The following is a 12716-nucleotide window of genomic DNA, read 5'->3' as shown; positions in this document are numbered from 1 at the left end:
TTGAACTTTCTTTGGACCCCATGATTTAAGCTTCCTTTTAACAAGGAAATCTACAAAAACCTGAAGCTGCAAAGTGGCATTTTTCCACCCATCTAAATTCATGTTGAGTATTAAGCACTGGTAGAGTCTGCAATGAGGAACAAACAGTCACTTAGACAGCACATATTGCGGAAATATCCCATAAAGATGTAAGAGTCTGCATTAATCATCTGAGTGGGACAATGGGTGACCTTTTCTAATAAGAACTGGAGCATCTAAAGTGAACATTAAATTTCACTGCACTTCTATTTGCTGTCTATCTGTGGCATTCATCACCGCCGGGATGTAAATGTCCTGAGACTGTTGGAATCTGACAATCACACTTCGTGGAGAGGGAATGTTTTGAAGAGCACAGAAAGCTTGTTCACCCCCAAATTTTGGCAACCTTAGGGCCATTATGGCTTCGTTTCTCTTTCATTATGAAAGCAGAGCAGCTGTTGAGCGAGCAAGGTTAACAAACCTTGGAAAAACATTAAAGTTAATTTGTTTTTAGGGCTTTCCTAAACCCAGAAGTTGGGAGAAGATTATTTTATATGGACCCATTAGTCTTTCAATAGTCAAATCTGCAGAGCCACTTCTAAGATTTACTCTTTGGGTTTTAAGTAGATATTATCAAGGGTGGGCATCTGTTTAACTGGCATTTGGAGCCACTAGGGGCGGATGGGTTGGCCTAAAAAGTGCTTTGGACTAATGACCTGTTCAGAGACTGGAGACTCATGAAATCTCAGCTCAACTCCTGACATTTAAAAAGCCTTTGAAATTAACTGGTGAGCAGGGTCGATGTTTGTATAGAATCAAAACAACTGTGGAGAAAGGAAAAGTAAGGATAAAAGGTTACTTGGGTGAATTCAAACTTTTAACTTAAAATCAGTAAATGTAAGTCAACCAAATTTGTGCAGGAAGTATGGAAATAAAATGAGAATGGCCTTTGAATCAGTCACATCTACTTCTTGGCTACCCAGAAGCTATGTGGTCTGCCCTGAACCTCAGTTTCTTCATCTTGAGACTGTTATAATGAATGTGACCATATTTAATTTGAATATTAAATATAATAGATATAATAAGATTAACTGTAATAAAGTCATAGAGTCTCATATTTTCATGGTTGGTGATCTATGCAAACGATATTGAGGCCTGTACAAATAGTCTGAGGGAGCAAGAATTTTCAAGAAACTCAAAGAGTTCTTTAGAATAGGTAGAACACTTTTAAGACTGAAGTGATTGATTAAATCTTAAATGGTGACATTTGGGGACTGTGGCAGATGGGCAATAAAGAAGATGTTTTTTAGGAGACCTGTCCACTGCTATTCAAAACATCATGGGTGGGATTAAGTATTCCACATATGAATGCTAGTCTAAATGGTCTCTATGTGAATCAATTTTCCTTATTGTGGGCCATAAGCAGTATCATCTGTTTCTAGGTTAGGAGTCTAGAAACTCAGTGGCTGATATACTCAGACCAAGGGTGGTTGATATATCAGTCAAAATTGGAGCTGAAGGCCAATTCAGAAGAGAAGGCTGGATCTGAGCCTATGAAAGTTGAGATTTGGAGGGTCAGAATTTTGGGGACATTCAGGACCAACGGGCTCTATTGAGTGGCTTGCATCAGAAGTCATAAGACCTGTGGGAAACTGGGCGTAGTCTGGAATTATCACCAGCCTATGGTGGGCTGTTTAAAGCTGGTTTACCTCCTTAACCTCCAATCCCTTAATGGCCTCAGATGTTTGCTACAGGCAGAGCAGTTGGATGTTCCTGGACTGTGAGATTTTACTGAGTCCTATCAGGTGACAGTGCTCCATCTTGGATAGGGTATGTGGTGGCATCAGGTACACAAGGCACTTAGCACAGTGTCGCTTAATATAGATTCAGGGAATCTTATTATTCTCAGCACAAATATAGCTGGAGAGACTTGAGAATTTCCACCAGAGATCTGAGAACTCGTGTGTCTGGGCATCCTGCAAGGTCATGAAGAGCTCAGTGTTGAGTGCTTAGTGCAAGGTGTCCTAAGGGATTTCCCAGGAGAAGGATCTATAATCATGGGAACACAACTGTCATTGAAGAGGGCAAATATACTTAAAAATATTTTGATTTATTTTAGTATTTACATTTGTCAGGCAGCAAGAAATCCTGTCCCCTTCAAGGGTTCCTTCTGGCTGGACTAAGAATCAAATTGACATGAGACAGATTAACAGGAGAAAATCAAATTTAGTAGCATATATATGGTGAATCTATGCAGACATGGAAATCCCAAAGACAAGCAGGCAAAATGAGGTGTATATGTCATTCTGAACTAAGGAAAAGGGGAAAGGGGCCTGGGACTTCACAGGAAAGAAATGTAATTCACAGGCAATAAGAAGAAGAGCAGATGTTTGGTATTCGATGTTTATCCTACCACACAGATTGGTCACTCAGATAAAATTTATCTCTGCTAATAACCATTATTCTAGGAAAGACCCCCAATTTAGATTCTTCTCTGTAGTTAAGGGAGGGGCAAAAAGTTTCTCTTAAGCCTGCAGGGTCTTGATTGCCTTCAGATCAAAATAATCTTCATGCCAAAGTGGTCCATCTTGGGGTTGCCTGCCCTTGGCCCCTGGAGGGAAGGGGAGCAATTACAAGAAGGAGAAGGAGGGGGAGGGGGAGGAACTAATTTTTGAAATTGGCTACCAATGGGAGAAGAAGAAGAAAACTAATTTTTGAAATTGGACGCCAATGGTGGAGGTACTCTCCCTTTCCTAGTTCACAAACTTTGTGTCAGGAACTGTTTTAGTGGCTTTACCTCATTGAATGCTCTCACTTTAAGCTTATGAAGGTGACATTGTTATGATCACTTCCATAAAACACAGAGTTTAAATAATTTGTCCAAGGCTTCAGAGCAAAACCAGGACTCAAATCCAGGCACTTCAGCTCTGGAGTCTACATTTTCAATGTCTATGCTGAGCTCCCTTTTGCTTATGTCTTCTTCATTCCCAATGCCACCTAGTTTCCACAGATTAGAATGCTGCCATAATGCTTTGCATCGTCAGCATTCCCAGGGAAATACAAAAACCACCTTTGTTAACCAGAGTGAACATGACTAACATTGACAAATACAATCTGCGCTCAACTTGCCGGAATCAATTTATGTAAATTAGACATTACCACAATGTCTTTAGAAGGAACTCATTCATTAACTTAACAAGTACTCATCGAATGTCCACTACATGGCAGGCATTAAGCTAAATATATAGGGGTGTGCAGTGTGAGAAAGGCCATTTGATAGCCTCATCTGACTCTTTGATGACATCTCAGAAAATACAGCTTCCATCAAAATATTCCAAATTATCACGTTTTAAATTCATCCTAGGGGTAAACTTTAGAGTACCAAATTCCAGGTCTCAGGAGATGGCCTACTTCTGAGAGGAAGCAGCAAAACAAATAAATAAAAATAAAAATATTATATATTGTGTAAAAATGGTGCATATACACTCTTAAAAATTTTTTTAATTGATCAAATTACAGGGGAGGGGTTAAAAATGTTAAATTTATGCCTTTCTGATATTTCTACCTTAGCAATAGCACTTTTGGAAGATTTGGGGGTGGGGCATTTGAAAAGAAAACAGTGATTTGATATAAATCAATCAGCAAACAAGTCTAGAAACATGACAAGAGTTTTGGTCAAAGGTTTTATGCCCCATGCTTTCAATGACCTCTGAAAGCATAGTATCAGACAATTGGTTGGAGAAAGAGTGAAGGTTGCAGCTCTATTATATAGTAATTTCATGTCAAAAAGGAATTAATTGTCTAGTCCCTTTGTGCTCTTGATAGTTGTGGTCAATGAATTGATCTGACACTGAAAATTAATGCCTGCCATATATTTTGTGTGAAATGATGATACTATGCTCACCAAGTTGTCAAGGCAGGCTGTTACCTTCACTGAGAAATCTATCTGAAGATTAGCTTTTACAATAAACTGAAAAGTCTGTCCGTTGTATCAATCAACTATACTTTCTATTCAGCAATGAAGTTCTGCGTACTCAGCCAGAAGATCAAAGTCGTCGTGAGCCCAGGTAAAGCCTAACTGAAGGTTTACATGTGGCACCTGGGGGACAGCCAAATTAGAACAACAGGGGGAATGAATGGACCATGCTATCTCTGCCATCAGTCAAACAGAAGAATCCTTTTAGGAATTTAGGAGGTGCACAATTCAAATTTTGCTCAAGGAACTAACATATGGTAGATGTACACATTAAAAGTTGAATCTCAGAAGGACTCAAGGTTTTGTTTTGTTTTAATAAGAGGGAGCTTTTCTGCAAAATGTAAAACACCATTCTTGAACATCAATGAGGTAATATATGTAAAATGACATTGATTGTTCCGGGGGGGGAAAAACCCAACAAACTCATCTAAAGGCTAAGTACTCTGTATGTCAATTTTTACCAGATCTTATTGTTAATGAAGCAGATTAGCACCATTAAGCAAAGTCAACATTAGACGGCAAGTCCTTTATCTGAGAGATGCAAGGTGAGTTTTGGCTAGAATAGAGAAAGAATCTAAGACTCAATGTCATAAAGCAGAAAAGCATTCCATTGCATAGTCTGAAATATATTAACTATACTTTGTTTTTACTTTATTTTGTTTTTGTTGAAAAAACACACAGTCAGCTAAAATACACCCTCTTAGATAATGATAACTACTATGTAATACACACTTGATAATCAACATCTATATAAAATTCAAATCTTTAAATAGTAAGCTGTATATTTGGATCTTCTTTAACTCATGTTTACTAAGGACATACTTTATATATACATGTGTACACACACACACACACACACACACACACTCTCTCTCTCTCTCTCTCTCTCTCTCTCTCTCGGATAGCATAGTTTAAAAATGTACTTAAAATTTTTTAAAGACTTTGATTACTTTTTAAGAGGCATGATTTTCTCCTGTTTGCATTATTCATTTTAAAAATCTTTTATACAAGTTGCTGCTTCACTAATTACAGATTGGCAAGTGATCAAGAGAACTAATAAGGGCATGCAGATTTCCTTGAAAAATTCTGTTGTAATGTTAATAAAAGGGGCAAAGTTACAATGTCAATTGAAGAACTGTTTTCTTTTCCAGACACTTGTTCTTAATGATGAGTTATACTTGAGGAAGACAAATACTGTTCTTTCCTAAAGAATTCATTTTTCCCCCATGATGGCATTTTGAAGTCTATGATTTGTCAAAACTCTCAGCAGGAAATACAATGGCTAAGCATGGCTTAACATGTCATTTATTCAAGTAACATGGTCTCAGTTCTGTGGGTGACAGAAATTCTCAGTCTCTGGTTTACCCTTGGCCACCATTTTAGTCAATGATTACAATGCAAGAATGAAGTTTGTACTTTCAGAAGTGATTTATTCCGGTAAAGTTTAGAGTTACCTTGTTTTATCCTTAGGGGATAGAAATTCGATGTCATCCAGGAAGGACAAAATAGCAACCCCATTACCAATAACCACTACCCTAATTACTTTTCCATGTATGGAAAGCAGGCTAGACTCTAAAGAGTTCCCTTTGCATATATGGTGAAAGTTCCATATACATATGAAAGAAATATACATGTTTCCAAATATTTCCAAAGACCCCAGCCCAAGTTGCAACCCTTGGTGTTAAGAAAATGGTAGCTTTACAGAAATCAGGAATTAGGCCAGGTATTTGCAAGCGTATGCTGCAAGGTATATGCATTGGCAGCTGGATGGAATTCATATGAATGGAAATAAAGTCACCGGAGTTGAATTCCTGCCACTTTGAGAAAAAGCCACCAGGGAGGAGCTTTCCCCAACAATGTACTATTTGACACCAGTCCTCTGTCTTGATTTTATGGGATGTGTACATCACTTCTTTTCATTTTGTCCTCCTAACTTTTCTCTCTTAAATCATACCATCCCTTTCAGAAGTCTATGTGACCTTCAGTGATGATTTCAAAGACTTCAGTTTGAAACGTTAGCAGTATGCCACTTTTCTCATGTGTTATGTCTTGGGTCTTCCTAAATATTAAAAACCTCAAGTCTTGTCAAAATATGCTTGGAAAATCTTTTGAATTGTTGGTGATGAACAGCACAAAACACTTGGTTTTGTATGTATAACCTGCAGATGTTTTCAAACTTTTTACGAGTCGGTGTTTCTCTGTGACCCTCATCTAATTATTTCATACTTTTTTCCCCCAGGATTTAAAGATTCCATCGTCTCCCACATGGCCTGAGGATCTTTGTAAATGGACAGAAAGCCCTTAAAATCATTCACACAGTACTCTTCTTACGTCACACTAGTGCACGGTAACTGTGTAAAGCTTAATTACATTCACTGCTTGCAGTATCAAGTCACCTGCGTGGTATTTCAGAGGGAACTTCCTATACTACTGAAAATACTACTTTCTCTTCTGTCTCAATACTTGCCTTATGTATTTGTTATAGGCTTTGGAACGTGAAATAGTAAATGCTTCTTGTTTAAATTTTGAACAGTGTCTACATACAAAATAATACGGCCTTTCTCAACTTTGATTTGTCAAATTATAGGGGAATTAGCCCAGTTAAAACAGCAATTTGCTTTTTGTGGAATTAAAGGAAATCTCTCTGGGTCCAGGCATCATCTGCTGAATAAGCAAGTTAATACAGAGGAAAGAGCACAGAGGTTCGATTACCCGGATTCAATTAAATCCTGGCTCTGCCTTTGCCTAGCCAGACAACCTGAAGCTAAATTTATTACCCTGTCCTGAGGCTTGACTTCCACGTTTTAATAATGATAATAATATTATCAAATCCATAGAATTATTGGGAAGTTGAATGAGATACTGTATTAAAAAGATCAGTTATATGGAAAAGTAGCATACAAACACTGTTCTTCTTGTTTCTGAGGTTTTTAAAAATGTGCAGTTTGGAAAACAAAGCAATGTAATGAGTTTGAATAATTATATCCCAGATGTTGCTTCCTATAAGTTGTTCATATGGCCTTATCACAGAGCAATTTAGAAAGAGCCACTAAGGAATAGAGACGTACCTTCTTGTACATGTGTTTCCTTCTTGTACACGCCTAGCTCAAGGCCCAGGTAAAACTATATTTGGGTTTTATTTTCTAGGTTTCCAAGAAGGGACTTGGGTAGAGGTTATAGGGTGCAGGTTTTTTTTTTTTTTATACATGTACAATCACCACCTGTGGTGTTAAATCTCCATTCTCTTCCACGTGGCTATGACACCTGAAGCTGTTTTCAGTGAAGCCACCGTTGGCTGACTCATGGCTTAACCTGGAAACCTGGCTCCAGGCCACCTTGGAGCACTGGATAAGTTGGTCATGTCTTTCCTTCACAGGCTCATCCTGACTTGCCTCTTAATTACTAGTATTTCCTCGCAGAGTCAGACTTCAGTCTTCTTTTCTCATTGCAGACATAAACACTTGGTGAGATCATCATCCCCCAAGCTTTCACTGGCACTTACACAACTATAACTTCCAAATCCTTGTCTCCAGAACACTGTCGTATGTTTCATTTATGTCCTGTATTTCACTGGCCAGTAGACACCTACAAATCAAACATAATGCTAAAATCAAAACATCATAGTCTCCCCCCAACCCCCACCAAAGAGAGAGAGAGAGAGAGAGAGAGAGAGAAAGCAAGCAAAGAAACTTGCCCTCTGTCCTATAATTTCTGTTTCACCCAATCGGGTAAGGCAGAAAACTTGGGGAAATCTTTGACTCCCTTATGCGCCTTTACTCTGTATTACCATCAGCCAGCACACCATGTATCACCCTTTGGGAAATGTGTCTTTAATCCATCCATTCCTTCCACCAGCAGTGTCCACGTTCTACTGTAGGTCCTCATCAGGCTCTTACCTGTTACATCTAACACCGTACCGAGCCCTTCTTCCTTCCATTGCCCTCCACACAGCCACCTAACCGGTCTATCTAAAGCAAAATCCAACTATGTCATTCCTTTCCTGCTTAAAAATGAAACACTAAATAAAAACTCTGTGACTCCTGCTTACCTGAGGAGTAAAAACTCTTTGCTTTCAGGTTATTCTCAGCATATCTGTCCAGATTCATGCCGCTTGGGTTTGACATATTTTCTTGCTGGTGTATGGCTTATGCTGTCTTTGCACTCACCCTTCAAGACTTTGCTCGAATGAATCTTTCTAACTCTCTAGCTAGACTGAATGCCTTACTCTGTGCTCTCTTAGCACTTTGACCGTGCCCCAGTAATGGTGATAATAACCATATTTTCTTAAGCAAAAATGGGAGCATGTAATCCTACAACTGTGATTATTAGTAGAACACGACAGAATATTTCCCAATATGTCCCAAGACATCTAGTAAGAATGATCACTGAAAAGATGACATTCTAGTGAAGAATGATCACTGTAAAGATGACATGTTTTATAATCAAATAAAGAGAAATGTAGTATTATTTTCCCCCCATTTCTGCCTCCTCCCCTAGACTGTAATCACCTCTGTAATCACAGTGACTAAGACTTATTTGGGTGTAATTTTTCCAGAGTTGATCACAGTGAGCACATCACAGATTATCAATAAAGGTTTGTTAAGAAATGATTGATGAGTACCTAAGTGAAAAAAATGAATGCATTGTCTCAGTTGCTTATGAAAGTATGCTAATTTCATGGCTTATGAAAGTCCTAAGTCTGTATGTGCCCTATATCATTTGACTTGGGAACAAAACTCATTTCATAAACTGTACCAGCGGCCAGGGACCATCAAACTTGCAACAATTTCTCCTTTCTCCTCAATCCTAGCTGATGGCTTTGCTTTTTATTCCCTTTGTAAAATGGAGAAGAAAATGTCCCTACTCTTCCATCAACATATCTACCAACCCACTTACCTTTGTGTGAGTAGCTCCACCCTTCTTCCTGTTGAAATGAACTTGGCACACACTATTTAGTCCTTACACTGGGACCTGAGTACCATCCGCTCTTGACTACTTGAGGACAACACTCCTGCAGGCATCCTCTCTCTCTCCTGTGCCATAAATTACTCTTTCTACTAGACAATTTCCTTTACCATATAAACATGCCAAAATACCTTATTACAAAAAAAACAAAAACAAAAAAAAAAAAAAACCCACTCCTTTCTCCATGTGCCTCTGAGGTAATACTCCATTTTAAATTCAGCGTAACTCTTTCAGAGAATCTCTCATACTCATGGCCTCTACTTCTCTGCTTTTCGTCTTACTTACTCTATTGACATCATTTAAAAAAAAGTGACCTCTCTGTTTTTAAAACATTTTCTCTTCTTAGACTCTAGGCTACCATTCTCTCTTGAATCTCTTTCTTTCCTTCCCAAGATTCTTTACTGGTTCCACCTTATCTTCCAGATCCCAAATATTTGAATGTCTGAGGGCTCAAGCCTTCCTTTTTTTTTTTTTTAATAAAGTCTATTTATTTATTTTGAGAGAGAGAGAAAGAGAGAGAGAGAGAATATCCCAAGCACGATCCAGGCTGTCAGTGTGGAGCCCAACACAAGGCTCAAACTTTCTAACTGCGAGATCATGACCTGAACCTCAAATAAGAGTTGGAAGCTTAACCGACTGAGCCACCCAGGTCCCGCTTTTTTTTTGTTCACACCCCACATCCAGTAAGATGACTTCTCACCTTCCTCTCTGCTACTTTCCTAGTCCAAGCCAAGTGGACTTTTACAGTCCAAACCACGTTTACAGCAGTGCAGTGGCCTCCCAACTTGTCCCACTTCTTCCATCTTTGTCCTCCTTTGGTCTTTTCTCAGCCTAAAAACCAGAGTGATGCTTTAAAATATAACGACATCAGGGGCACCTGAGTGACTCAGTCAGTTGAGTGTCCAACTTCAGCTCAGGTCATGATCTCACAGTTAGTGAGTTCAAGCCCCGCATCGGGCTTGTGGCTGTCAGAATAGAGCCCATCTCAGATCTTCTGTCTCTCTCTCTCTCATTGCCCCTCCCCTACTTGCATGCTCTCTCTCTCTCTCTTTCTCTCTCAAAAATAAACATTTCAAAATAAAATATAAAGAGATCATGTCATTCCTCTGTTTCAAAACCCTTAATGCCTCCTCATCTTACTCAGAGCAAGTCCCCAAATTCTTACCACGATGCCAAGACCTTCCAAGATCTTACTTCTCTACGCCTCTCATACTGTGATCACTGCTACTTCCCTCCCCTTATTCCCTCAGCTCTGACCACACTGGCCTCCATCCTGTGTCTGGAACATGCGAAGTATGCTGTGGTACCTTATTTCCTTGCCCCAAAGCTTTCCCCTCATATCCAAATTGCTTTTCCCTTCATGTTCAGCATGTCTCTGTTCAAGTATCAATTTATCAGACAAGTCATCTTCCACGAGTTCATGGAAGTAACACCCTTGATCACTCTCTACCTCCTTATCTTACTTCCTAATACTTATCACTTTGGAAATATTAAGTATTTAAGTACAATTTATAGCATTAGACTATGAGCCCCAGGGAGGACTAGGACCTGCTTTTATTTGTGGATAGTTTTTTTGGACCTAGATAAATACCTGGTATCTACTAAAAACAATAAACATTAATGTACACACAGAACTATGTCAGTGAGATTAAACATTTTTTTTAAAGAAAGAAATTCATCACAATTTCTGGCAAAACTACTCCAAATGACAGTGGTCTGTTAGTTCAATAATCTGCAGAGGGCAGCACATGGCATTTCACCTAACATTTTGTTCAGAAATAAACAATAGTAATTTAATTTTTATCAGAGGCTGTGGCTCCACAAGGACAACTAAACACTTGAAAAAGAAGAGGATTAACATCAGTGAGACTGGAAAACCAAGAGGAACTTAATGATTAAATCAATATCACTGTTTGATCTTGGCCTCCGATCAGCACGTACCTGCCAGTTGACCCCATGGCAATCACGAGGACAGCATTTACTTTTGCTCTCACACCCATAAAGTATAGTCGTCGTCACACACGGACTGAGAGGTGGGTAGTTTATAGCCGAGAATCAGTTTGGTTTTTTTTTTAATTTGTTAATGTTTATTTATTTTTGAGAGAGAGAGAGAGTGCAAGGGAGAGTCAGATAGAAAGGGGGACAGAGGATCCTAAGCAAGCTCTATGTGGGGCTTGAACTCACCAACTGACAGCTCATGACCTGAGCTGAAGTCAGACGCTTAACTGACTGAGCCGTCCAGGTGCCCCAAGGATTGGTTCTTACTGCAATTAGAGTGGAAGGAAGCTGACGGATTTAACTGGATCAGTGGTTTTCAACTATTTTCTCCCACAGAAAGATACCCTGCCAGGTAACAACATTTACCTGAGCTACATTCTCCCAACACTCACTTGACTTTGCTGCATTGGTGCCAGTCACTACCAGCATGCTCCTTCCCCAGAACCATTTCTCCCTTCCATTTATACACTCACAACATGTGGTTGGGAACAGTTTCTAGATGAAAACTGTCAATTTTCAGAGAAGAAATATGAGGCCCAGAGAGAATAAGTGACTCACCCAGGGTTACAATTAGAGAGGTCAGAGGTCAGAGACTAGGAGATCTCTGGGATCTCAATCTAGGGATTGAGAAAGGTATCTCACTGGCCTGGTGCTTATTTCTGTCATATTGGGAGACTCAATACACAAAGGGGCAATGACCAGACCATATGTAAACTCTGACCTACAACCAGCCCAGGAGGCCAACCTACTATCTATAATTGGGGGCCAAACATAACCATGTGATGATTGAATCAAAATGGGCCAGACACGGGGCACCTGGGTGGCTCAGTCAGTCGGACGTCCGACTGCGGCTCAGGTCATGATCTCGCAGTTCATGAATTCAAGCCCCACATCAGGCTCTGTGCTGACAGCTCAGATCCTGGAGCCTGCTTCAGATTCTGTCTCCCTCTCTCTCTCTCTCTGCCCCTCTGCTGCTTGCGCTCTGTCTCTCTTTCTCAAGGATAAATATACATTTAAAATTGTTTTTAAAAAAAAATGGGCCGGACATGATTAACAACTAATTTCTGCCCTTTCTTGCAACTTAGAACCAACAAGAGAAATTCAAAGATGCACCCCTAACTAATCCCAGAAGATGCCTCACTCCTATGTAGCCCACCTGCAGTGTTTCCATCCTGACAGCCTCTAATCAGTGTGTACCTGAGGCCATTCCTTCTTCCACTGGAAAGCTCTGCCCCCTCTCTTCGAGCTGCTGCCAAACACGAGTGATGGTGGCCGACCCCCTTTGCAAGGGAAAGTTCTGAATAAAGAACCTCTTCTTGTTCTCATTTGAGTGCGCTTCACTTATTTCCATAGTTCTCATGAGCATTGAGATACGGCATGCAATGCCCATTGCTGTGGCCCCGTCCTTTGACCAGGCGCCACTAGAAAAGACACAAAGGCCCCTTGTGCCAAGCTGCTCCCAGCTTGTCGAGTCTGCACTGACATGGCAAGTCAACAATGGGTCTGTAAATTATAAAAAATAAATAAATTATTAGATAAAAGGAAAAAAAAAACCCAATGGGTCTGGACTCTGCACTGAATTTCTCAGCTGTTCGTCCACAGTCTGGTACCCTGGTTTTGTTATTGGCTCTCACTTGTTTGGCATCCTTGGTGAAATAAAGCTTTAGCTTTAAACTTAAAAGGAACATAAAAACCAATTATAACAAACCTTTTGTGTAGTAAAATCTATGAGACTTGGACAAGACTGAGAAATTAAAAG

General features: G+C 39.7%; 1 long non-coding RNA gene across 1 annotated transcript; it reads left to right on the top strand.

The window, feature by feature from the left end:
* The first annotated feature begins 4031 nt into the window (after positions 1–4031).
* LOC122202957 lies at positions 4032–12197 on the top strand. The gene is made up of 4 exons (XR_006194989.1): positions 4032–4085; positions 6234–6341; positions 10767–10992; positions 12043–12197. It is a non-coding gene; the product is annotated as an uncharacterized LOC122202957 (long non-coding RNA).
* Positions 12198–12716: the final 519 nt, after the last annotated feature.

The sequence above is a fragment of the Panthera leo genome, chromosome D3, assembly GCF_018350215.1.
Source record: "Panthera leo isolate Ple1 chromosome D3, P.leo_Ple1_pat1.1, whole genome shotgun sequence".
Lineage (NCBI taxonomy): Eukaryota > Metazoa > Chordata > Mammalia > Carnivora > Felidae > Panthera > Panthera leo.
Note: the sequence above shows the minus strand (reverse complement) of the source record. Positions and strands in the feature narration are given on the sequence as shown.